At 42.6% G+C, this 24,929-nt stretch overlaps 1 long non-coding RNA gene across 1 annotated transcript in view; it reads left to right on the top strand.

The window, feature by feature from the left end:
* The window catches only part of LOC115099095, a 91,785-nt gene that overhangs the window by 20,420 nt on the left and 46,436 nt on the right, over positions 1–24,929 (top strand). The window contains exons 2-3 of the long non-coding RNA XR_003858683.1: positions 5,805–5,939; positions 23,012–23,108. This is a non-coding gene — a long non-coding RNA (uncharacterized LOC115099095). The remainder of the gene's footprint in view (positions 1–5,804; positions 5,940–23,011; positions 23,109–24,929) is intronic.

Below are 24,929 nucleotides of genomic sequence, written 5' to 3'. Positions count from 1 at the left end.
CATCATTGATCCAAGTTCTTCAATAGAGAACTTCTTTGGTGTAATACCAGAAATGTCCTTAATATTCCCTAGGCACACTTGTTCTTCCACTCTCAATTGCTTTGATGTCCCTCCAAATTCATCTGCAAAGGACGCAAACAAATCTTTTGGTTCCCTGGGACCTTGATCTTCCATGTCCTCCGAGACATTTGTCGATTCCTCGACTTCTCTCTGGGATCCAAAAGAGTCTTTCAAAATTGCTTTAAACTCTAAATCCATCTTTGCAGATGGAGGCACTGGCTTCTCTGGGGCACTGGGGGTTAAAGATGTTTCCAATGCCTGGTAGTTCGGCTCCTGCTCCTGGCTTATACTACTTGCAGCTCCTACCAGTGATGATGAGAAGATTACTTGAAAGCAATCCGCTATTCTAGGTTGTACGGATCTCATATTTGGAGTAGAAGTAGAGGAAATCTCTCTCAGTTTGGCTTTCCTCTTGGTGTGACGCATAGCCAGTTGGGAGATAATACTATTACCAATAGAACATTTTTTTTCTTAGAAATAAGTTCCCAAAGCGAAATTACTTTCAATAATAGACAAAAAACCTTTACTTAATTTGCCAATGATCTCAAGGCCGCTGATTTATCAGATATCTGCTCCAAGCTATTCCAATCCGGGCTAAGCCGGGCAAGCCGCACTCCCCTTGGTCGCGTGCAGCTTTGTCGTCGCATCAGCGTGGAGCTGATCTTATTGCTGACCCGGCTCCTCCCTTTGACTTCACCGCAGCAAAGTAAGTCCAGTAAATATAGAAAATAGCAGAGCTCACCACCAGCGGGACCGCTCAACTCCAAGTAGACTCAGGTCAGCGGCAGCGTCGCACCGGCGTGGGGCTGATCTTATTGCTGACCCGGCTCCTCCCTTTGACGTCACCGCAGCAAAGTAAGTCCAGTAAATATAGGAAATAGCAGAGCTCACTGCCAGCGGGACCGCTGTGTCGGGGCACTCGGCCATGCTCCCAGACCACCCCTGGACTGCCGTCACGCCCCCAGACATGCCCCCGGAGCACAGCCCCGCCCACAGCCCCACCCCCAGACCGCCCATTTTTCTAAGCCCCGGGGCATACGCTCGTCCTGGGGCTTGCGCGCGCCGCTGAGCCTATGCAAAATAGGCTCGCCACGCACAGGGGTAGTTTTTTGGGGGTTACGTGCGTAACCCTTTGAAAATCTACGCCAGTATGCTGTGCTTGATGGTCTGATCTAGTATGGCAAATCTTAGGCTCTAATGACCAACAGTGAGTGAATAAAGTGGTAGTGAGGGCACTGATAGTAGCTATTGCCTTCATGTGCAGTCTGCACAGTCAGGTAAACATACTCACATAAGCTCTGTGTGCTGCAATGCTTCTTGACACATCACTGACTAGAAACAAGAATCTTAAAAACACACACAGAGTCATACAAAAAGTCTGCCATCTTAGTCTTGGAATGGAAAAATGTCTCCCTCAGTGTCTCTTAGAAAGACTAGATAATATATTCTAGTGCTCTCTCTCCACTGCAGATCTTTTCATAAAATCACTGTGTGGACTATGCAGTGGGTACTGTACTCTTTGTAATATGCACTGTAATGAGTATGGATACAGCTATGATAGACAATGAAGTCAGCCACACATACACAGTTTGTCAGCTCAGCTCTATGTCATGCTGAAGCAACAGTAACATCGACTGCCAAAAAATACTGACTATAACACAAATCAGTCACCTAAATGCAATGATTAATTTTCTATCTATCTCGTTCAAAGTCTTGAAATCCGCTAATGCTCTTGTCTCTTTTTCCAAAGCATTTGGTGCAGATGCACAGCCAGAACCCTTTTAATATTATCAGGCTCTCAGAGGGAAAAAAAGGAGCAAACAAATGATTGGCATATTCAAACTATGGATTTGACATTTACCATGCCTCTTCCAAACTGACAAACCAGGATTGGCAGATTGAAACTATGTATTTGCCACTTTCCAGGCTCCTTCCCAAGATGACCCTTAATTGGAAGATGCAAATTATGCACTTACTTGCTAGGCACTACCTGCCTTGTGAGCCTGCCTACTTTCATCCCCAACCCACCTAAACTGCATAAAATGAAAAAATACCAAAACAATGGGGATAGAGAAGTAAGCAAATTGCTCCTCACATTGGTTTAAACCTGTCTACTCAATTTGTGTGTTTTATTCTCATTTAGTGCGTTAATTGCAATAGCACACAGTAAAAGTGGAAGAAACAAAATGAATCAAACCTTGTGGTTTTTTCCCCATCATTTTGTTTCCAAAATGACATGAAATGACATAGGCTATGTCATTGTCATTTCAAATGAAAGCATATCCTTAGTTCTGCTATATCCTTTTTGAGATGGGGGAACCAAAACTGCATGCGCTATTTGAGGTGCAGTCGCACCATGGATTGATAGAGGCACTACAATATTCTCTATTCCTCTCCATATAGTTCCTAGGGATGTGCAGGCAAAAACATTTGGTTTGGTTTGTTTTGTTTTTCAATTTTTGGCCTATTTTTTGACAGATTTCATTTTGGGGGAGGGAAGATTTTTTATGTGATTTTTTTTTTTTTTGTTTGCTTTATGTTTGTTTCAACAAACTATGGGCCAGATATTAAAACTTATGTGTGGGCATAGATTTGTGCGCACAACCTGGCGCGCACAAATCTTCGCCCAATTTTATTACATGCGCGTGCAGCCGTGCTCATGTTATAAAATCTGGGGTCGGCACGCGCAAGGGGGTGCACCTTGCACGTGCCGAGCCCATAGGGTAGCCCCGATGGCTTTCTCCGTTCCCTCCGAGGGAACTTTTTTTCGGTTCCCCCCCCCCCCACCTTCTCCTCCCTTCCCCTATCTAACTCACCCCCCAGCCTTACCCAAATCCCCCCCACCTTATTTTATTTCTTACGCCTGCCTGAGGCAGGCGTATCTTGCGCACACCGGCACGGCCGCAAAGATGGAGGCCTCGGGACCGCCCCCAGACCGCCGCCATGCCCCCAGACCTTCCCACCCCTTTTTCGAAGCCCCGGGACATATGCGCATCCCAGGGCTTGCACGCGCCACCGAGCCTATGCAGGGGCAGATTTTCTCGGGTTACCCGCGTATGTTACGCACGTAGCCTTTGAAAATCTGCCCCTATTTGCGCATGTTATTTGCCAAAAATAAATAACCCCCAAATTTTGAGGTTTTGTGTAAAAAAAAAAAAAAATTTAAAAAAAAATTGGCTGTTTTGGTTTAGATTTCCCATTTGTTTTCAAGAAATTCATATCCCTAATAATGGATAACATTCTATTTGCTTTATTGACTGCTACTACACAATGAGCTGAGCATTTTAAAGTATCTTCTATAAGGATTTTGACATCCCTTTTCTGAGTGCCGATTTCTAATATGGATCCCAGCATTATGTACATGTAGTTAATATTCTTTTTCCCTATTTGCATCACTTTACACTTGTTCACACTAAATTTAATCTGCCATTTAGATACCTATTCTAGTCTCTGAAGAACTTCTACAGTTCCTCATATCTACTCTTGTAACAGCTTTGAATCATTTTCTGACATCTGTAAATCTCATCACCTCATTAATGAATGTTAAACAGCAGAGGTTCCAATAGAGATTTCTATTGACTTTTCTCCATTTAGATGACAGACTATTTCCCATTTAGTCCTATGCTTTACTGATTTCAACCAGTTACCAGTCCATAACAGGACACTGCCACCTATTCCATAACTTTTTAATTTCCTGAGGAGTCTGTCATGAGGAACTTTGTCAAGTGCCTTATGAAAATACAGAGGTACTGTATTAACTGGCTCACCTTTATCCACATATTTCACTTATTAACAAAACCCTTCCAGTACATTGGCAAGAAAAGCTTCTCTTTGCTAAAACCATGATGACTCTGCCTCATTAAGCCATGTCTATCTTTATAGACAGTAATTTTGTTTTCAAAAATAGCTTCTATGACACTGACATCAGACTCATGAGTCAATAGTTTCCCAGATCATCCTTGCAACTTTTTTTTTAAAAATGGGTATTTCATTGGCCATTTTCCAATATTCATATAGGGGTAGATTTTCAAAGGGTTACCGCGTAACCCCTGAAAACCTACCCCTACCTCCCCCTGCGCGCACCGAGCCTATCTTGCATAGGCTCGGTGGCGCGCACAAGCCCCGGGACGTGCGCAAGTCCCGGGGCTTGAAAAAATGGGCGTTCCGGGTGCGGGGCGCTGGCCCGGGGGCATTCCAGGGACAGGGCCGAGGCCTCTGGAACAGCCACCGGGCCAGGGGATGGAGAGCCAGCAGGCATAACTTCTTCTACAAAGGTCACCGGGGGAGGGGGGTTAGATAGGGGAAGGGAGGGGAAGGTGCAGGGGGGGGGGGGGTGGAAGGAAAGCTCCCTCCGAGGCTGCTCTGATTTCGGAGCGGCCTCGGAGGGAACGGAGGAAGGCTGCTCAGCTCGGCACATGCAAGTTGTACAATTGTCCACCCCTTGCATGTGCCGACCCAGGATTTTATAACATGCGCGCGGCTGCCCGCGCATGTTATAAAATCGAGCATAGATTTGTTTGCGATGGGTTGGGCGAACAAATCTACGCCCGCGCGCATGTTATAAAATCTGGCCCATACTGTGGTTGTTTTAATTGCTAAATTACACATTATTAGAAAGAGATTTTCAATTTCATGTTTGATCTATTACATTTTCCATTTTCACTGCGATTTGCTTTAAATGCTCAAAATTATTGACAAAGAATGTTTCTGGCATAGGTATGTCCCCCAACATCCTCCTCTGCAAAGACTGATGAAAAAATTAATTATAATTTTCTGCTATTTCTTGGCCTTCCTGAGTACTCCTTTTACTCCTTGGTCATCTAGAGGTTTAACAGACTCCCTCATAGGCCTTTTGCCTTGAATGTACTTGAAAAAGTTTTCATTTAGTTTTTCCTTCACTGATAAGCTTCCTCTCAAAATCTTTCTTCACCTGTTTTGTTTAGAGATGTGATTCGGCCAAACCTTTTGGTTCGGCCTTCGTTATTGGCCCGCCGTGGGAAATTTTGTTTTCCAGCAGTTTGGGCCGATTTTATTTCATCTGACCGATGAAATAGAAAATATCATCTCTATTTCCTGTTTCGTCGTAAAACGAATGCACATTCCTAGTTATGTTACTGTTTTACATTAGATTTGTCAGTGCTATGCTCTCTCCTACTTTTCTCATTTGGGTCTGCTTTTCATTTTTTCATTTTGGATTTAATTGCCTCTTTCACCTCACCAGTAAACCATGATGACAGCCATTTGGTCTTCCTTTGACCTATTTTGAGGTATAGAATGCATTTTTGTCTAGGCTTCCAAAATGATAATTTTAAACATTGTACACACCTCATTCAAACTTTGAACCTTGCTGTGTCTTTTAGATTTGTTTCTAATTTCTTCATTTTATCATAGTATTCCTATTTAAAGTTAAATACTATGTACAACTATTGCTGTAATATCTGCCCTCCAGTGACTGTCAAATTTAATTACATTATGATCACTATTGCTAAGCAGACCCACTATTGCCAATATCTTTGTATCTTTCCTTTTACTACTGTCAGCTGTAATGGTAAACGTGTCCTGATGATACCTGTTGTAACCCTTTTACAGAGATTACAGACTTTCTCAAATTAACAAGTAGTACTTCAAACCACAGCTAGGTGCAGTGCCAGTAAGTGACTCTAATGGCACACTTTGCAATGACATACTTTGCTTTCTCATATAAATGAACTCTTTTTTTTTTCTCATCTTTTCTTTCATTCTAGGTTTGGAAAATGGGAACTTCAGAATCTCTGCTTTCTCTGAGATCCAGCAGTGGAATGACTGAACATCATGGTCACTGTTCAAAAGTGCTCTTAACTTCACTTTCAAAGCACTGGATATAGCATACTTGGATTTAAGTAAGGCTTTTGACATGGTTTTGCATAGGCAACTTATAAATACATTGAATGCCCTGTGTATAGGACCTAGGATGATTGACTGGGTTAGAAACTGGCTGAGCGGGAGGCAACAAAGTATAGTGGTAAATGGAGTTTAGTCTGAGGAGGGGTCATTACTCATGGTGTGCCTCAAGGATTGGTCCTTGGACTTGTTCTTTTCAACATGTTTGTGAGTGACATAGTTGAAGGACTGTCAGGAAAGGTTTAACTTTTTGTCAATGATACCAAAGTCTGCAACAAGGTAGACAGACAAGAAGGCATGGAAAACATAAGAGTTCTAGCAAAGCTTGAATGGTCTAGGGTGTGGCAACTAAGATTGATTGCTAGCAAATGCAGAGTAATGCATTTAGGATGCAAAAACTCAAGGTAGAAGTGTACAGTGCTGGTGGTAAAGTTCTTCTAAGCATGAAAGAAGGGCAGAATCTGGGATTCTTTGTATCTGATGATCTTAAAGTGACTAAACATATGGATAAAGCAATGGCAAATACGAATAAAGATGCTTAGCTGCATAGGGAGAAGAATGATCAGCAGAAAAAGGGAGGTGATATTGCCCCTGTATAGATCCCTGGTGAGGCCTCCTTTGGAATATTGCATACAATTCTGGAGTCTGCACCTTCAAAAGGATATGAACCAGATGGAGTTGGTCCAAAAGATGGCTACTAAAATGATCAATGTTCTTCTTTCTAAAACCTATGGATAGATCAAAGATCAAAACCATGTATGCCATAGAGGAAAGGGAAATATGACAGAGACATTTAATTATCTCAAAGGTTTCCATACACAAGAGATAAACCTCTTTCAATGGAAAGGAGGATCTAGAATGAGGTCATGGGATGAGGGTGAAAGGATTAGACTCAGGGGTAGTCTTAGAATATATTTCTTTACAGAGATGGTGGTGGATGCATGAAATGGCCTCCAGGTGGGGGTAGTAAAGACAAAAATGAATTCAAAAAAGCATGGGATAAATACTGGGGATCTCTGCAAGAGTGATGGGAATTATAAAGCTAAATAAGTTGAGCAGACTAGACAGGACTTATGGTCTGTTTCTACCACCATGTTTAGATGTTGCTATCTAAAAAAAAAAAAAAAAGTAAATAAATAAAAATGATGAAACTATGACATGCAGTTGCCAGCTGAGATGGGCTGTTTGAAAAAGTGCTGATGCATGATTGATTCTGCCCCTTCATTCTCACATCCCCTACTAGTTATGCTCTTTTTACCTAGTAGGAAGTCAAAGCATAAACTCTTAAACAAAAGTTCTGGATTTCCCCAGGAAAGCTACAGTATTGTTTGTTTTAAACTAGAACAACAAAGTGAATGGGGATTGGCACTGATTTTCTGACAGGTCACACTAAATCACTGTCCTGGAACCTTTTTGAACTGCAGCAAATTATTTTATTCTCTCCATTGCAACTGGAGTAGAAGGTGAAGGCCACTGCCCTGACTTGCTACCTTTTTAACATTTAAAAAAAATATTTAGAATATTTACTACTGATGGGTGTAAAAAATGCTTTGCAAAGTCTTCACTCAGTTTTTGAGACATAAAGTAAAAATGTATCCACATGTGTTGTGTTGCAGTCAAACTAGGTAGAAAGCATTCTGAAAGCTTAAGCAAGACGTTTAGATAATGGGAGAAAATTTTCATGAAAATATCCTTGAAAGATTGAAGTTAAAGATCTTGTTTTTGATTCATGTCTCTTCTCTTTAAAATGAAGGTCTTGAAATCATAATAGTGAATATTGATTGATTATTATGTATTAATTGTGTAGCAAATGTTTATTGATGTTATCCATGTGTTTGACCAAAATTTGGTTTATTGATTTTATTTGATATAGATTAATACAATGAAGCCTTAAAATACCAAGAATGACCAATAAACCTAGGTGTTTATTAAAGTACATTACTCTGCTGTTCAGCACCAACTCTGGGGTTTCCAACTCTGTCCTGAAGACACTAATCTGGTTTTCAGAGTTTCCGTAATTAGTATGCATGAAATAGATCTGCAGACACTTCAGACCCAGCATATGCAAATCTATTTTATTCATATTTGTTGTGAAAGATAGAAGGATGCTGACATCAAAAGCAACACAAAGATAAATATTCTGCTGAAAAATAAGGCTCTTGTCATATCTCTTGATGGAAGTACAAAGTGACCATCATAAGGTGTCTCTTTGTGCGATGGCTTATAGGTGAAGCCTTTAAGGTACAAGGACTAATTTAATCATCGGTCACTTTTACTAAGTCCATGTGTTCTGGCTGAAGCTGTGAATACCTCAGAATAATGCACAATTAGTAAAAGTATGAAGTGCACTTATCTCCAAGACTGGCGGTCTTTAATGTAGTTCTGAAGTCTGTCCTCCGACACTGCAGGGTTTCGGAGTGTACAACTCCTTCTTCAGGGAGCTTCAGAAAAGTGGTGCTGCCTGCGAGTAAGGGTTACTCTGGAAAAGACAGCTTGCCTGTGAGTGCTGTGCAAAAGAGAAAAGACGAGCCTGTTAATGCTGCAGACACGCTTTCAATTTAAAGAATGGCTTAGGATTGGAAGAAAGACACTTACAGAGTCACTCTGATATGGTCAGCTATGCGCGCTGGTTATAAAAGATATCCTCGCTACAACAATAATGAAAGAAAAGAATTCTTGAAATCATTTGGGCAAGACTTATTGCCAAAAAGCAAAACACTTATCTGACTTACATATGCCGAGCTGCGTGCTGCCTGCTTCAATTTCTCCTGTCTGCGGCTGACAGTTTGCCGCTGCTAAAACGCCATATTTAAGGGAAATCCTTCAACTGTGTAGTTGACAGCAGGAAATGGCGTGTGCCGAGGCTTATCCAAATATGGGGAATGCCATATAGGGAAAATGACGTTGATGGTCTTGCAGCCATTTTACTAAAGCTCCTAATATGGGAAATGACGTCAATAAACTCCGAGGGGGGAAAAACGGCCATTTTTTTACAAAAGACATTGTCAGTGGATCGGCTTTTATCGATGACAAGCAGGAGTAGGCAAAAGATATCAGCAAATGACTGGCCGTTTCTGGAATTATCAAAGTAAAACATAATATTATGAATTGTTGAAGAAAAACGGCAGCCACTTTTTAAAAAATGTTCATATGAGACTATACCATTCAATTTTCTGTGACTCTGTAAGTGTCTCTCTTCCAATCCTAAGCCATTCTTTAAATTGAAAGCGTGTATGCAGCATTAACAGGCTCGTCTTTTCTCTTTTGCACAGCACTCACAGGCAAGCTGTCTTTTCCAGAGTAACCCTTACTTGCAGGCAGCACCATTTTTCTGAAGCTCCCTGAAGGAGGAGTTGTACACTCCGAAACCCTGCAGTGTCGGAGGACAGACTTCAGAACTACATTAAAGACCGCCAGCCTTGGAGCTAAGTGCACTTCATACTTTTACTAATTGTGCATTACTCTGAGGTATTCACAGCTTCAGCCAGGAGAACACATGGACTTAGTATAAGTGACCGATGATTAAATTAGTCCTTGTGCCTTAAAGGCTTCACCAATAAGCCATCGCACAAAGAGACACCGTATGATGGTCACTTTATACTTCCATCAAGAGAGGAGGAATAGCCTAGTGGTTAGAGCAGTGGACTACAACCCAGGAGACCAGCGTTCGAGTCCCGCTGTTGCTCCTTGTGACCTTGGGCAAGTCACTTTACCCTCCTTTGCCTCAGGTATAAAGCTTAGATTATAAGTCCTCCAGGGTATTAGAGAAATAACTACAGTACCTGAATGTAAACCAATGTGATATCTTGATCAAATGTCAGTATATAAAAATAATAAATAAATAAAATGTGACAGGAGCCTTATTTTTCAGCAGAATACTTATTTTTGTGTTGAGTTCTTGATTTCTGCTATTTTGGGTCTCATTTCAGTTGTTTGACATCAGAATCAAAGCACTTTTTAAATTTTTGAAACACAGTAAATAAAACAATGTTAGGATACTTAAGGGCCAATGTGCTAAAGTGCCAGGCACTAGAAGTGGACGGATGTCATCATCGATTCCTTTTATATAAGGATTCCTCTTGTAAAAGACTAACACACCCTTCAGCGTTTTGCCAGCTAAGTGTTTTGTTACCAGTGTTTCAATAATGTGTTTCAATATCTAAGCGTTTTCAATATCTATGAAAGTTAAGTGAAGTGAAATTTAAGAACAATAATATTAGTGGAGATTTTTGAAAGTACAATTTATTGGGAATATAGTTTCACAAGAATTTCTTCAGCACTACGGTTGAACAAGTATTTTTGCATACACATAAAAAGCCAATGACCCATGATTATACAAAACGGCAGAGTTAAAACATTGTCTCACATGTAGCACATTTACAATGATGCCACATATGAAGGTCATTATATATAAAAATAATTCTTTTTGAGAGTCATTTGCATGATTCATTTGAGAAGATCAGGAGAGAGAGTTTCTTTTTTAGTGTGTATATCGACTGTCACCTGGATATAAACACCTATGTTGACACTATCAGGTCTATCGTGTAAAGTGTGTCCGCGGTTTCCCCGTCCCTAACCGGCTCTCTACTCACTTTCCGGCCGCTTTAGCCCTTCCTGCGATCCCGAATCCCCTTTAACCTACTCCTACCGCGTCCTAAATTCCCCGGGCAACCCCTTCCGCACGCGGCATGTATATTGCATGCAAACGAGCGAATTAGCTATTCCCTAGCATCCCGTAACCCGCGCCCTGACTATCGCTAGTTTTCCCTGCCGTTTTGTCGCGCGTTTAACCTGTAAACTTACCACCTACCCTGACCCCTGCGGTAGAGGCAGGGGTAAGGGTAGGTGGCAAGCTTTCCCCCAGCCCCCGCTCACCTGCCCCGGCCGCGATCATGGGTGCCGGTCTCCGTGGCAGCCCCAGTCCTCTCCCCTCCTCCCGAAGCCAAAAAAAAAAAGCGAAAAAAACGTTGCAGCCCCCCAGGGGCTGCAACGTTTTTCGCACCCTGCTCCGGGAGGAGGGGAGACACTGACAGCGGCGAAGCAAAAAAAAAAAAAGCGAAAAAACCAAAAGCAAGAAGTAAGTCGCTTCGCCGCTTCCCTCCTCCCGGAGCAAGGCTGCTTTTCGCGCCCTGCTCCGGGAGGAGGGAAGAGTGAAGCGGCGAAGCGACTTACTTTTTGCTTTTGGTTTTTTCGCTTTTTTTTTTGCTTCGCCGCTGTCATCTCTTCTCCCCTCCTCCCGGAGCAAGGCTGCTTTTCGCGCCCTGCTTCGGGAGGAGGGGAGGGGGGACTGGCAGTCCTGACTTCCTGGTATCTGTCATTTCAAATGACATTTGAAATGACAGATACCAGTGTGGCGTGAAGCCTTAGGCCCGCGCACCCAGGATACTGTATAGGCGCTTTATCCAGTAAAATGGGTTGCGCGGGCCTAAGGCTTCACGGACGCGGTTTACATTTAAATAAAATTAGTGTTCAGGATCGAGCGGTAGGTGAGCTGCACTGTGCGTGCAGCAACCGCGGGTGCCGCAGGCACTAACGCAGCTCTTCCTACCGCTCGGTACTGGATAGACCTGTATGTTTCTTGAGTAGTTAGCATATATTTTAAATCATGAAAAATTGTTAAAATATTTTGTGTTGTAGTATCATTTTATATTATTCACTCTCCAGTTAAAAAAAAAAAAAGAATTTGACTGAATTCAGCCCTGTGAGTTTAAACAGACTTATTATGTAATAAAAATACCTGGCTGCCAAATGCCAGATGTGCTTCTCAGTTCATAATTGTTTTGTGTTCTAGCAAATAGCAAACAAGCTAAACCCAAACACAAAGATAGGTCAGAGCAAGAGGAAAAGAAGCATAAAATGTTGTCATACAATGTTCTCAAATGTGAAACAGATTGCAATGAAAACTGTCTTATGCTCCTACATTATTAAACTAATACAATGAATGTCTTTGTGTCAAATTGCCTGTGTGATATAGAGGACAAATTATAAAACTAATCTAGGTTTGCTAAAAGGATTTAATGCCTAGATTCCTCAGTTTGAAAATTGCAGGTCTCATTTCAGGTCAAAATACATGCATTGTTTCAGAATGCCATTCTTTTTAGCTACTTTTAGGGGAGGTAATCCCAGTGGCATATTTTAGTCAAGGTTGGAAAATAATACACGTAGATTGGAAAATCAAATCTATACATCTGATTTCCTTGACTAAAATATGCCTGCAGAAAAAGGTGCAAAGTCTTTGCCTTCATGGTCAATTTTCAAAGGGAAAGAGCATGCATACAAGGTCTGTGAGTGCAAAGTACCCATGGACTTTGTATCTAGGTGAGATGTTTGAAAATGGACTCTTTAGAGAATTTTTAAAATGTGTATGAAGGGCATGTACATTTTTCTTTTCTATTGTGTAACAACTTCATTAAAGGGTCAATATGCTAACAGGCATTAGTGTTCATGCTTGCCTTAACTGTGCATTAATGCATGTTAATGTAGGCATTAGCTATTAGGGATGTGAATCGTTTTTTGACGATTTAAAAAAAATTGTCGATATTTTTTAAATTGTCAAAAATCGTTAGAGTGCGCGATACAATACAAATTCCCCCGATTTATCGTCAAAAATCATTAAATCAGGCACGGGAATTATTTGGGGGGAGGGCGGGAAAACCAGCACACCAAAACAACCCCTAAACCCACCCCGACCCTTTAAAACCAATCCCTTACCCTCCCCCACCCTCCCGAACCCCCCCAAAATGTTAAATTACCTGGTGGTCCAGTGGTTGGGGGGGGGGGTGTTTCCCAGCGTGATCTCCTGCTCTCGGGCCATCGGCGCTATTTTGGCTGCCACTAATATAAATGGCGCCGATGGCCCAATTAAAAAAAAAAACACTTGACCCTTTAAACCGACCCCCTTAGCCTCCCCCACCCTCCCGACCCCCCCCCCCCCCAAACCTTTTAAAATTACCTGGTGGTCCAGGGGGGAGTGCGGGGAGCGATCTCCCGCTCTCGGGCCATCAGCTGCCACTCATAAAGATGGCGCCGATGGCCCTTTGCCCTTACCATGTGACAGGGTATCCGTGCCATTGGCCGGCCCCTGTCACATGGTAGGAGCACTGGATGGCCGGCACCATCTTTAAAGATGGCGCCGGCCAATGGCACGGATACCCTGTCACATGGTAAGGGCAAAGGGCCATTGGCGCCATTTTTTTTTAGCGCAGCTGATGGCCTGGGAAAGGGAGGTCGCTCCCCGCGGCCCCCCCTGGACCACCAGGTATGTGTAAAATTTTGGGGGGGTTGGGAGAGTGGGGGAGGCTAAGGGGGTAATTTTAAAGGGTTGGGGTGGGTTTTTTTTTATCGGCGCGGGCCTCACTAAAAAAAATTTGTGATGTGAATTGGAATCAGAACCGATCCCAATTCACATCTCTAATGATCAGATTCCCCCCCCCCCCACCCTCCCAGCCGAACCCGATCGTTAAAACGATCGGGCACACGATTCACATCCCTATTAGCTAACACCCATGTGCTATGTGTTAATTTGTTCTATTTGCATCCATGTCAGTCGTGGAATTGGTTGTTCAGCAATAACACTAATTCAAATGTCTAAAAATTAAAAAAAAAAAAAATTTAAAAATTTAAATTTAAATTACCTTATTAGGTATTGATGCTGGATGTACTGTCCAGCGTTAATTCCTACAAAGCTTAATGTGTCCTGCTAATGCCAGAAAATTAAACTATATTTCAGGAGAGGTAATTAACATGGCCTATAAAGGCCACTAAAATTAACTTAGGGATAGAGCTTAAAAAAGTACGTGCGCGCGTACTTTTGTTCGCGCAAACAAAAGTACGCCGGATTTTATAAGATATGCGCGTAGCCGTGTGTATCTTATAAAATCTGGGATCGGTGCGCGCAAGGCTGCACAAAATCGGCAGCCTGCGTGCGCCGAGCCACGCAGGCTGCCTCCGTTCCCTCCGAGGCCCCTCCGAAATCGGAGGAGCCTCGGAGGGAACTTTCCTTCCGCGTCCCCCCACCTTCCCCTCCCTTCCCCTATCTAACCCACACCCCAGCCCTAACTAAATCCCCCCCTACCTTTGTTGTGCAAGTTCCGCCTGCTCGAAGCAGGCGGAACTTGCACGTGCCATCTTGCCATCCCCCAGCACAGGCCACACATTGCCAGGGGACTCGGGATCGCCCTCCCGGCCCGCCCCTGAACCATTGCCACACCCCCGGACCCAACTTGGACCGCCCCCTGACCCCAGACACGCCCCCGGACACACCCACGGACTTCCGACACGCCCCCGGACATGCCCCTCCCGCCCCTTTTATGAAGCCCCGGGATTTACGTGTATCCCGGGGCTTTGCACGCGCCGGCAGCCTATGCAAAATAGGCGCGCCGGTGCATGAGTGCCCTGCGTGCGTAAATCCGGCACCCCATAGACGTTCCCAACTTCCAAACTGATTGGGCCTCCAGGACCCTATCTCCTTCCAAACTGATGTCAGACTTCTGGGTTTTTCATGTAACCCCTAGCCCCCCCTGAACATAAATCATGCTTCCAGACTTGTAAACCCTCACTCCCTGTGAAGATAAAGTTATTCTCTCTAACTTGCTCCAAAAAAAAATCTGTTGCAGTATAAGGCAACCACATTTATTAATATAGTATTACATGAGAAACATGATCCTTCAGGCAAACACTCAGAGTTTGTTCCCAAAATCCAATGCATGCAATCAGGTTTGTATACTGTTTATTTCTACAAAATCATGGTTCAGCAAAAATATTTCAGATTGACTAATCCCAGTTTCACTTCAACACTTTGCTTTAACAGTTTATCTTTAGATGTCCTAGATGTCTTAGATTATGATGACCAGTTAACAGGTCAGCATGTCCTAGATCCTGACTGCCATTACCTACAAGCACAACACATTTTTGTTACTACAAGAAAGGATCACATATCATTATTTCTATTTTCTAGCAAATGCAATTAATTCATCAACTTTGGCATAGTGGTACTCTGCATTTCTAAGCCTTGTTTAGACTTCAGTATTTTTCCTCAGTATATTTTATTTGTTCACAGCAAGAATCAGTAAATAACTTATAAGTTGAACTATATTGAACAGAGATACAATAAAACCCTTGACATCGACAGTGCTCCCTCTTGTAATCATCACATATATAAAAATCAGCTCTAGAAATACCTTTTCTTTTCTCTTATTTTTGGGAAACAGATTTAAAACAAGAATTACTGCTATGTCAAACATGTTTAACAAGTTAGACTGAATCTGGAGTTAGTAATACAGTGACTTTCATTATCCATGCAAACTAATCATTATTATAATTTTCCTTTAGTCTGTTTTTCATAAGAAAAACCTTCCAAAACCAGAGTCACTTTGTTTCAAAAATATTTTCAATTCTAAAGAGTGCCCGATCCACCCCGAGCTGCTGAAGCCGCTCTCGCCGCTGGCTGTCCCCGGGAGGAGGGGAGAGAGGACTGGGGCTGCTCCGGAACCATCAGCGTGGGAGATGGACGCGGCCAGGGCAGGTGAGCGGGGGCTGGCGGAAAGTTTGCCCGATTCACTTCGGACTTGTCCCGGGGAGTTAGGGGGTCAGGCAGTGAAGCGGGGCTGGCTGGGGCTGCTCCCTGGCCCGTGAAATTTCGTCTTGGCTTGCCTGATGCTCCACACTAATGCAGGTGTAGGGGTAGGCGGTAAATTAGCAGGTTAAACGCGCGGCAAAACTGCAGGTTTAAAAAGCGATAATCGGGGCACGCGTTACTGTATGGGAGGGAATAGCTAATCCGATCGTTTACATCCCATAAACATGCCGCAGGCAGAAAGGGTTAGCCGTTGATTTAAAGAGGCGGTAAGGATGGGTTAAAAGGGATAGTGAATCGCAGGTTGGACTAACGCGGCCAAATTGTGAGTAGAAAGCGGGTTAGAAGCAGGGTTACCGCGGCCGCACTTTACTGTATTGGCCTGTCAGCCAGCTACTGGTTAAAGTGGTTAAATTATAGCTGGTTAAGTGCCCAAATATTTATTTAGCTGGATAATTTCTGAATTATCCGTCTAAATGTTTCTGAATAGGAGCCTATTTGTGTTTTTAGCACCACTGATCGTTTTGTGTGAATGTATGAACCTTTTAAGAACAGCTGTGATGTGTCTTGATTTGTTTATTTTTGAAGATGATTAGCTTTTGTGTACCATGGGGTGCTTTCAGCAATGAGATAACATCTTGGAGTTTCCCCCCTGCTTCACATTGCTGTGATTCCTGGAGGAGATGTTTGGAACTTTTTCACATTTGCTACTACTACTATTTATCACTTCTAAACATCTACTATACATCTGCAGAGCTGTACAGCTTCCTAGAGCTTACAGTCTAGTCAATTGACTGTCTTCTTGCTTTGTGTAGAAAGTTCATTACCCCCAAAACAGGCTTATATAAATAAGCTCAGCTGGGTTGACTAGAAAAGAAATGAACATGCAGATTTTGAGATGCTTTCTATGTTTGAGGAGTTACTTTTTATACTTTGGCATTTAGTTCACTTTCATTTTCTACTTGATTGTGCAAAGAAAAAATAACTATAGATATTGAAACTATGGTTATATCAATCCGGGAAGCTTACACATTTATTTAAAATATTTATGCTTTGCCTATAGCAAAATGTGCTAATTGAATTATAACATGAATCATAAAATTACAAATACGAACATAAAAATACATATACATTAAAATATAGAACCACCTATAACATTTGCCAATTGATACAATACAAATAACTGTCTGACTCTCAATTTCCTGCTACCCTGAGATACCTAAGTACCACCCAAGGTTTCTGTGAACAGGAAATCTTTCAAATGCTTTCAAAATGCTATCATGGCAAAGTGCACATTTGAGCTACATTTATGTGAACATTTTTCATTTCATAATTTGTGTAATGTTCATATATAATACAATGACAAAGTTTCTCAGGTGATCACCTTTATCATACCCTGGAACCCTTCAATATCATGCCGGATCTATCACTTTGTAGTACATAGATCCCTGAGTAATTTTCTTTCTGTGCTGTTTCAGAAGAATATTGTAAGACAATACAGCACTAATCTATCAAGAATGAATATTGTTCTGGAAAGGTATCAGTTCCCTCTCCAACTTTTTCCCTTTATCCTTTAAGTCTGAAAGACAGGAATCTTCTTTCTGCTAAAATGCCCTCAATGAAAAATGCTGATTTATGGTTATGGTAACCTGAGATTTTACAAAGCACCACTGTTTTTAAAAGTTTTACGTTATCAAAATAGAGAAGGTATTTTCAGTTTGATTTCTTGTTTAGATAGGTCTGTTGCTTGGACCAGATCTTGCTTGTGGCAGGAAACCCCATGCCAGAAAGAGGCTCACAGCTACCTACCCTGGTAAAAGTAAAGCAAGTTTCATTATGTCATTAGTGTTTATTCAGCAAACTGCTAAATGTGTTCCTCGTTTCCCAAATTTGTTTTTTTTCTGATTGTGGATCACCTGCTGCTCTGAGCTGCCATGAAGGGATGGAGTGGGCATTGACTTTTTTCATTCCTACAGCTGCTGCAGTAAATCAATTACCAGGCGGACAGAGCAGTTGGGCTGCATGACAAATGTTCCATAATAATGCAGCTCAGAAAATGTGGAATTTCAGAAAGTACTGCTTGTAACGTTTTCTGTACAGTTGTAAATTGCTGGCCATCTCCGCCCAGGTGGAAAGTGAGCCATAAATAAAATGTGCATGCTGTTCCTCAAGTGTTCCCTTGCTGATTGACCAGTCCCATGCTTTAATTCAGCCACTTAACAACAACAACAAAAAAAGTTCAGAATCAAAAGAAAACAAGCAAGCAAGCAATGTTTTAGAGTGAGAGTTACTGTGCAAAACCAAAGCAAGGACTTCTCATTTGGAAGAGGCTGCAAGTGAAAGCTGGGGCTAGTTACACAAGATGGATGCATCTTGGAGGTTAATTCATCCTAAATAATGATTTAGAAATACCCAAATTACATTTTTAAAGAGGCCTGGAGTGCCTAGGTACCTCCCTCTTTCTCACCTGTTTGTTTGACCCTCATTTGGAATGCTAAGTTAGAGTTCTGCATAAGTCTCATCTGGAATTTGGTGGTGGCAGTGACATAAGCTTGCTTCTGCCATAATGCCAGTAAAGACAAGGAGGTTGCTATTCACAAGATTTACTCTGGTAAAGCCAGCTTTTTAGTTGTATTTAACTACCCAGTTGAAAATAGATTCTCTCTAAGAGCTAAGTTTATGTGGGCTCTAAAGCAAGCTGCACTGATTTAGCTAGATATTAAAAAGGCCACCTGGAAGCATTCTGCCATGACTTTTTCTAGATGGTTGCTATGATATTCTTCGCCGACAGGCTAATTTTACCAGCATAAGTCTGACCCATCACCGGTTTTATAATTTAGGTGCTCATAAGCCAGGGCATGGGGGTTGCCCAGAAATCATCATTAAAGGGTCTGGGTCGAAGAGGTTAGCCTCTCCATTGCAGAAATCATAGAAGGAGAGGAGACTCTCCCAAAAATCATCAGGGGAGGGTGGAGGAGACAGTAGCCTGCATAACCCCCCCAAAAAAATCAAAGAGTGCAGGACCCCTGCCCAGTTCATATCCTCTTCTTTTGCTGGGCATCTCCTCTCAATCGGGGCCTACAACCCTTCCCATTCAAAATCCTGTCCCATTGACACTGTAGGAAGAACCTTTAAACAAACATGGGGGTCCTTGCACTGATGCATGCAAGCCCCCAACAGGCCCCATGGCGCTCCACCCCCTGCTACAGCACAAGCTTCCTGTTTCCAGGGCAACTCGTGCTAGAAGCAGAACTCCACGGGGTGTGCTGGGAGTGTGCACACGCTGGTGCAAAGCCCTGCATATGTTTAGGGGAAGATTTTGCTGCAGCTGGTAAGAGACCTGGAGGAAGAAAGGGTTGCAGGTCTGGATGGCAGCAGCAACACCAATGCTCTGGTGCCTAACAAAATATGGCACCAAAGGCAGTTGCCTATGCCTAAACCCAGGCCTGGTCTGACCACACAAATGGCTAATCTAAATGTACCCAGGGAAATGTGGCTGAATATCCAGCTGAAGATAACCAGATAAATTTACCCGCTCGGTGGGCTTTGAGAATCCACCACAAGAAGTTAAAATCACATGCCCACACATCAGTTAATGCATTGCCTGAGTGTTGATTTTCTGCCAAGTCACACTATCCCCCTTGGGATCCTGCCAGTTACTGGCAAGTTTCCTTTGGAGTTTTTCACGAGTCTTTAAAGAGGTGTGCACTGTGCACTACTTTCTGCAGAGATCTTACAGTACAGTGCAGAAGAGGCTGTACACACCCCTCAGTGTGAAAGCAATGTCCTTCCTGTTAAGTGCCACATACATGTATCCAATTGAATGGTGTATTTACAATACCTTTGGAGTGAATAAGCAATTATCACCTGAACTATTGGGTTGTTGATAAACCCTGCATCATTGTGATTTCCATTAATGATTTCTTGCTACTCTTCATTTTATATGTATAAAATGTAATGCCCAGCCCCTGATGCAGGTGTTAGCTGAAACATGAAATGTCAGGCTCTGGTATTCTATTTAATATGATTGTATGATTCTGATGCATTTATGTTGTTGTGTTTGTAGCATTGTGGACCCTTGGTCACTGTGGAGATGACTCCGCCCACAGGGAGGGGCCCCCGTGGGGATCCACAGTGATAGGCTGAACTCAAATAGCACACAGTATGAAAGGAGGGCTTTATTGTACTGCTGTAGATAGAAGATGTAGGCAGGAAGGTAAGGCACTGAGATCCACGAGGTGCCAATACGTTCAACAGGCTTGGATGTATAATCTCACCCAGATGTTCACGATAGGCAGGAGCCCACAGTACGGGTAACGCCGTGGCTGGTGGGTGGAGCTGGAGCACTGGATTGTAGAGATACTCACAGGAATATAGGTGTCTTCCTGATGATGAAATGGTGGGACCGAAGGTCTGTGGTGCAGGATACATAGGCTGGAAGGCCCTCGAGGAGCGAGTACCTGATAGACCGATATCCTGAAATGGAGAAGAGAGAGAAAGACCCCCAAGGAGCGGTTGTCTTAATTAGTAGAGGCCCCGAAAGGTAGATGGAAGTGAGAGACCCCCGAGGAGCGGGTGTCTAGAGCTTCTACAGGAGAGAGGCCCTTGGAGTGAAGGTGGCATCTAAGCAAGCATCTTAGAGTGGTCAGAGTAGCTAAACCAAAGTCCTTGCTAACTCAAAGGTGGTAGTGAAGCGGAGGCTTGATATACCTGGAGATATTGACGACATGCGCTGGGGCCGCCCCCAAGGTTCCCGCCCTGACGTGTATTTATTTTATTTATATTTTTTATATACCGGCATTCATGAACAGGTCACATCATGTCGGTTTACATAGAAACAAGGGGTGCAATGAACAGTAGAACTAAACTAGTGCAAGGGGGATGCAGTTACAAAAAACTAGGGGTATAATAACTGGGTTAGTGACCGACCAAAAATGGCCGGCGCCATTTTTAAAGATGGCGCCAGCCATCCAGTGCTCCTACCATGTGACAGGGGCCGGCCAATGGCACAGATACCCTGTCACATGGTAAGGGCAAACGGCCATCGGTGCCATTTTTATTAGCGCAGCCGATGGCCTGAGAGCGGGAGATCGCTCCCCGTGCCCCCACTGGACCACCAGGTAATTTTAAAATGGTTTTGGGGGGTTTGGGAAGCAAAGGGGTCATTTTTAAAGGGTCGGGTGGGTTTTTTGTTTATCGGCTCGGGCGCAGCCGATAAACAAAAAACCAATCATGCCGGACTATAAAAATTGTAAGATTTGAATCAGAACCGGAACCGAACCAATTATGGTTCCGATTTACATCTCTAATTCAGTTTGCTCAGAGTTAATTGGAGTCCCAAGAGGAGGCTTCAAATGTTAATTAAAGTTTAAGGAAGAGGCTCCATCACAGGCACTGAAGCTTGAAGACACTGATTTTTTGGAATTTAGGGCTGGATTTTCCAACGGTGCAAGCCTCTCTGAATTCGGCAGTAATGGGGGGGGGGGGGGGCGAAGTGGGGGACAGCAGATAGGATTAGAAAGTAACTCCCTTGGTTAGAGAAATCACTATTCTCTAAGCCTTCACTCTCCAGTAGCTCACTACGTCTCCTCTCTTCTCTCTCTCTACACCCTTTCTTGTATACTCCACTCATCAGATGTCATTACTGTCTATGCCATTCTCCTCTACCGATGATTCTCAACTCCATGCTTTCCTCCTGGCTGCACCGCATGCTTGGAATAGACTTCTGAGATGGTACTCCTGCTCCCTCTCTCACTTTCTTTAATCCCATCTAAAAATCCACCTTTCTGAAGCCTCATTAACTAATTTTAGCAATTGTCTTTTAACTTATATGTTTACCTTGATTAGATTGTAAACTTATTGAACATGGAATATCTCTTGTGTATTGTTGTTTGCATAGCATTGCGTATGTTAAGTAGTAGTAGTAGTAGTAGTAGTAAATAGTAGTATAGTTAAAATATCACTTTGTTTTCTGACTTGATTGGACTATCAAAAATGTCCACAGCAGATTTGAAGCCTAAATATGCTACTGCCTTGTCAAAATTTTAAAAGACTCCCAAAGAGCAGAACTTAACCAACTGTGGAGTTTCTATGAGACATGATGTCTTGACAGGTCCAGTTGAAAATGTCAAGCTAGATAGTCTTACAAAAAGTGATCTTGCAGATAAAAATATCTGGATCAATTTCTAACTTGTAGAAAGATGTTAAGGACCTTAAAGAAAGATTAGGCATCAATGAAATTCATATAGGTGAACAAATAGATCATTCTGCTCATGCTCATAAAAGGCTAAAAGCTATAGAGCAAAAAGTCCAGATACTGAAAGGGAGACAAGATAATTTAACGAACAGGCAAGAGGATATCCAATGAAAGACTCTGGGGAGTTCCTGAATGTAAGGTCAAAGAATTTACAAGATATTTTCAGACATTTTAAAACTGGTGGTAGACCCTGACTCCAGCCAGAAACTGAAGATAGATTTCATCATGCCTTAGGGAAGCATTTCTCAGGATCAACATCACCTAAGCCATTGTGGTATACTTCCAGAAGGGTAGATTTTTAAAGAAGTGCTCATGTGTCCATGTGCGTGCGCTTCCCAGTGCGCACACATGGACGTGCCAATTTTGTAATATGTGTGCATAAATGATTTATGCAAATTGTTGTAACTTCAAGTGCACTCATAAAATTGTGTTACCTTTGGCTGATACTGTAACCATTTGTTGAATATATAATAAATAATAATTTAAGAAAAAGGCAGTAGCCTTGGGTCGTCTCAACCTAATGAAAGCCATCCCTAGGTTACATCTTGAGGGGATATTTAAAGAGATGCATATAGCTCTTTTATGAACTCTGCTCATTTCTGTTGCTAAAGAAGAAAATGCATGCAGCAAATTCTTGATCTTCAAGAATGACACTTGTGCAATAAGTGGCTGAACAGACTTGAAACTCTGTCCACTGAACATGAACTGAATGTAACAATTTCAGAAACATAATAAAGAATTTTACTACTTTAAAAGAGAAGAATATTGGTATAATAGGGTTTATAATTTTATCCTATGTTTTATTATATGTTATATAGTTTAGAAGTTTATTAAATTTTTATTTTTTGATATAATTCATGCTAACTCTTGATGAAGGCATATAATAAATGTAAATAAATGTATAAATAAATGAGACGATTGTCTTAAAAAAATAGTTATTAAGAAAATGTTCCCATCTTTTATTTATCTAATATCAATTTTGTATATAATTACTATATTTTAAAAATATTTTAATATTTTTAATTTTATCCTTATTGTTTATTTTTTTTCTTCTGCCATTGCACCACTCCTTCTCACTGACATTGCACTATGGATTGATGCAGAGGTATGAGTGAATGTGTTATACTGTATTTACTTGGCTGTACTTATAGAAGTTGTTTATAGTTAAGTTATATAAGTTGTAATATGGATATTAGATTACATGTCTACTGATTTGTTTATCATTGCTTGTGTTTTTTTAGATGAACAAAGAACAAGCCAGACAATGCATAATTAAGCTCTGGAATTTGTTGTCAGAGGTTGTGGTGAAAGCTATTAGTGTAATTGCATTTAAAAAAGGTTTGTACAAGTTCCTGAAGGAAAAGTCCATTAACCATTATTAAGATAGAGTTGCAGAAATGCACTGCTTATTCTTGGGATAAGCAGCTTGGAATCTATCTACCCCTTGGGATCCTGCCAAATACTTGTGACCTGGCATAGCCACTGTTGGAATCAGGATACTGGGCTTGATGGACCCTTGGTCTGAACCAGTATGGCAAGACTTATGCTCTTAGGGGCGGATTTTAAAAGGCCCGTGCGCGCCGGCGCACCTATTTTGCATAGGCCGCCAGGGCGCGTAAAGCCCCGGGATGCGCGTAAGTCCCGGGGCTTTCGAAAAGGGGCGGGAGGGGGCGTGTCCGGGGGCGTTCCCGAAACGACGCAGCGTTTCGGGGACGTGCCCCGGCATTTGGGGGCAGGCCCGGGGGCGTGGTCGAGGCCTCCGGACCAGCCCCCGGGACCAGAGCGGGGCTGCCGGCGAAGCGCGCAAAGTTACGCCTGCTTTCAGCAGGCGTAACTTTGCCGACAAAGGTAAGGGGGGGGGTTAGATAGGGCTGGGGGGGTGGGTTAGGTAGGGGAAGGGAGCGGCCTCGGAGGGGACATGCAGCTCGCGCTGGGCTCGGCGCGCGCAGGTTGCACAAATATGCACCCCCTTGCGTGCACCGACCCCGGATTTTATAAGATACGCGCGGCTACGTGCGTATCTTATAAAATCCAGCGTACATTTGTTCGCACCTGGTGCGCGAACAAAAGTACGCGCTCGCGTATTTTTTAAAAATCTGCCCCTCATAGTCCTAATACTCTTGCACTGGCCCTGATGGGAGCTGCTAAATCCTGTGCCGGGAACTGATAGAAGGGTAGAAAAAATATTCAAAATGTTGTTGAATCTTCTCTTTCTGTATTGACCTTCACTCAGTGCCTGAGAGTGTTGATGCCACGGCTTCTGCTACCCTGCCTCTTACTCAGTACCTTGGGAATGAGCACATACTGTAAAGTGAGTCCACTCCAGGCATCTATGGTGTAAATCTTTCCAGTGGCCAGCATGAAACTAAACCACACTTTTATGTCATTTTTTCTTCCCACATTTATAGACCTGATAAAAAAAAATCTATATTTAGATTTTTTTTTTACACAAGAATATGCTTGTCAAGAGAAAATATAATATTTCTTTATTGCATTTAATTAAGAAGTGTTGTAGGAGATCTAATATTTCTGGAGAAAACAGTCTTTAGAGGCTGTGATACCTTTATACAGGACCAAATAAACAATGTTGCAGTGCAGGCCTTTGCTGTTGATACTTTGTATCTCTCAGAGAATCTGGGGTTCTTCCACGTTGCTCCTCTCTGAATATGTTGGGGTGTTCATGCCACTTCTTCTGTTGATTTGCACTTCTTGTATTTCTTTGGGGGTCTTCATGTCACTGTTGTTTTTTCCGTTTGTCTTTTCACAGTGCTTGAGGGTATTCATGTCACTGTTTGGGATGCTTTCCTTAATCCTTTTCTTGTGGTATATTAACCCTCACACACACAAACACACACATATATGCTCTCTCTCTCTCACACACACACATGCTCTCTCCCTTACTCATGCACACATATATGCTCTCTCTCTCTCTCTCACACACACACACATGCTCTCTCTCTTACTCACGCACACATATATGCTCTCTCTCTCTCACACACACACACACACACATATGAGCTCTCTCTCTCATACACACACATACACACACACACACACACACATGCTCTCTCCCTTACGCACACATATGAGCTCTCTCTCTCATACACATACACACACACACACACAAGTTCTCTGCCTCAAATACACACTGGACCCCCT

This window comes from Rhinatrema bivittatum, chromosome 9, assembly GCF_901001135.1.
Source record: "Rhinatrema bivittatum chromosome 9, aRhiBiv1.1, whole genome shotgun sequence".
NCBI lineage: Eukaryota > Metazoa > Chordata > Amphibia > Gymnophiona > Rhinatrematidae > Rhinatrema > Rhinatrema bivittatum.
The sequence above is the reverse complement of the archived record's forward strand: the minus strand, read 5'-3'. Positions and strand labels throughout refer to the sequence as shown.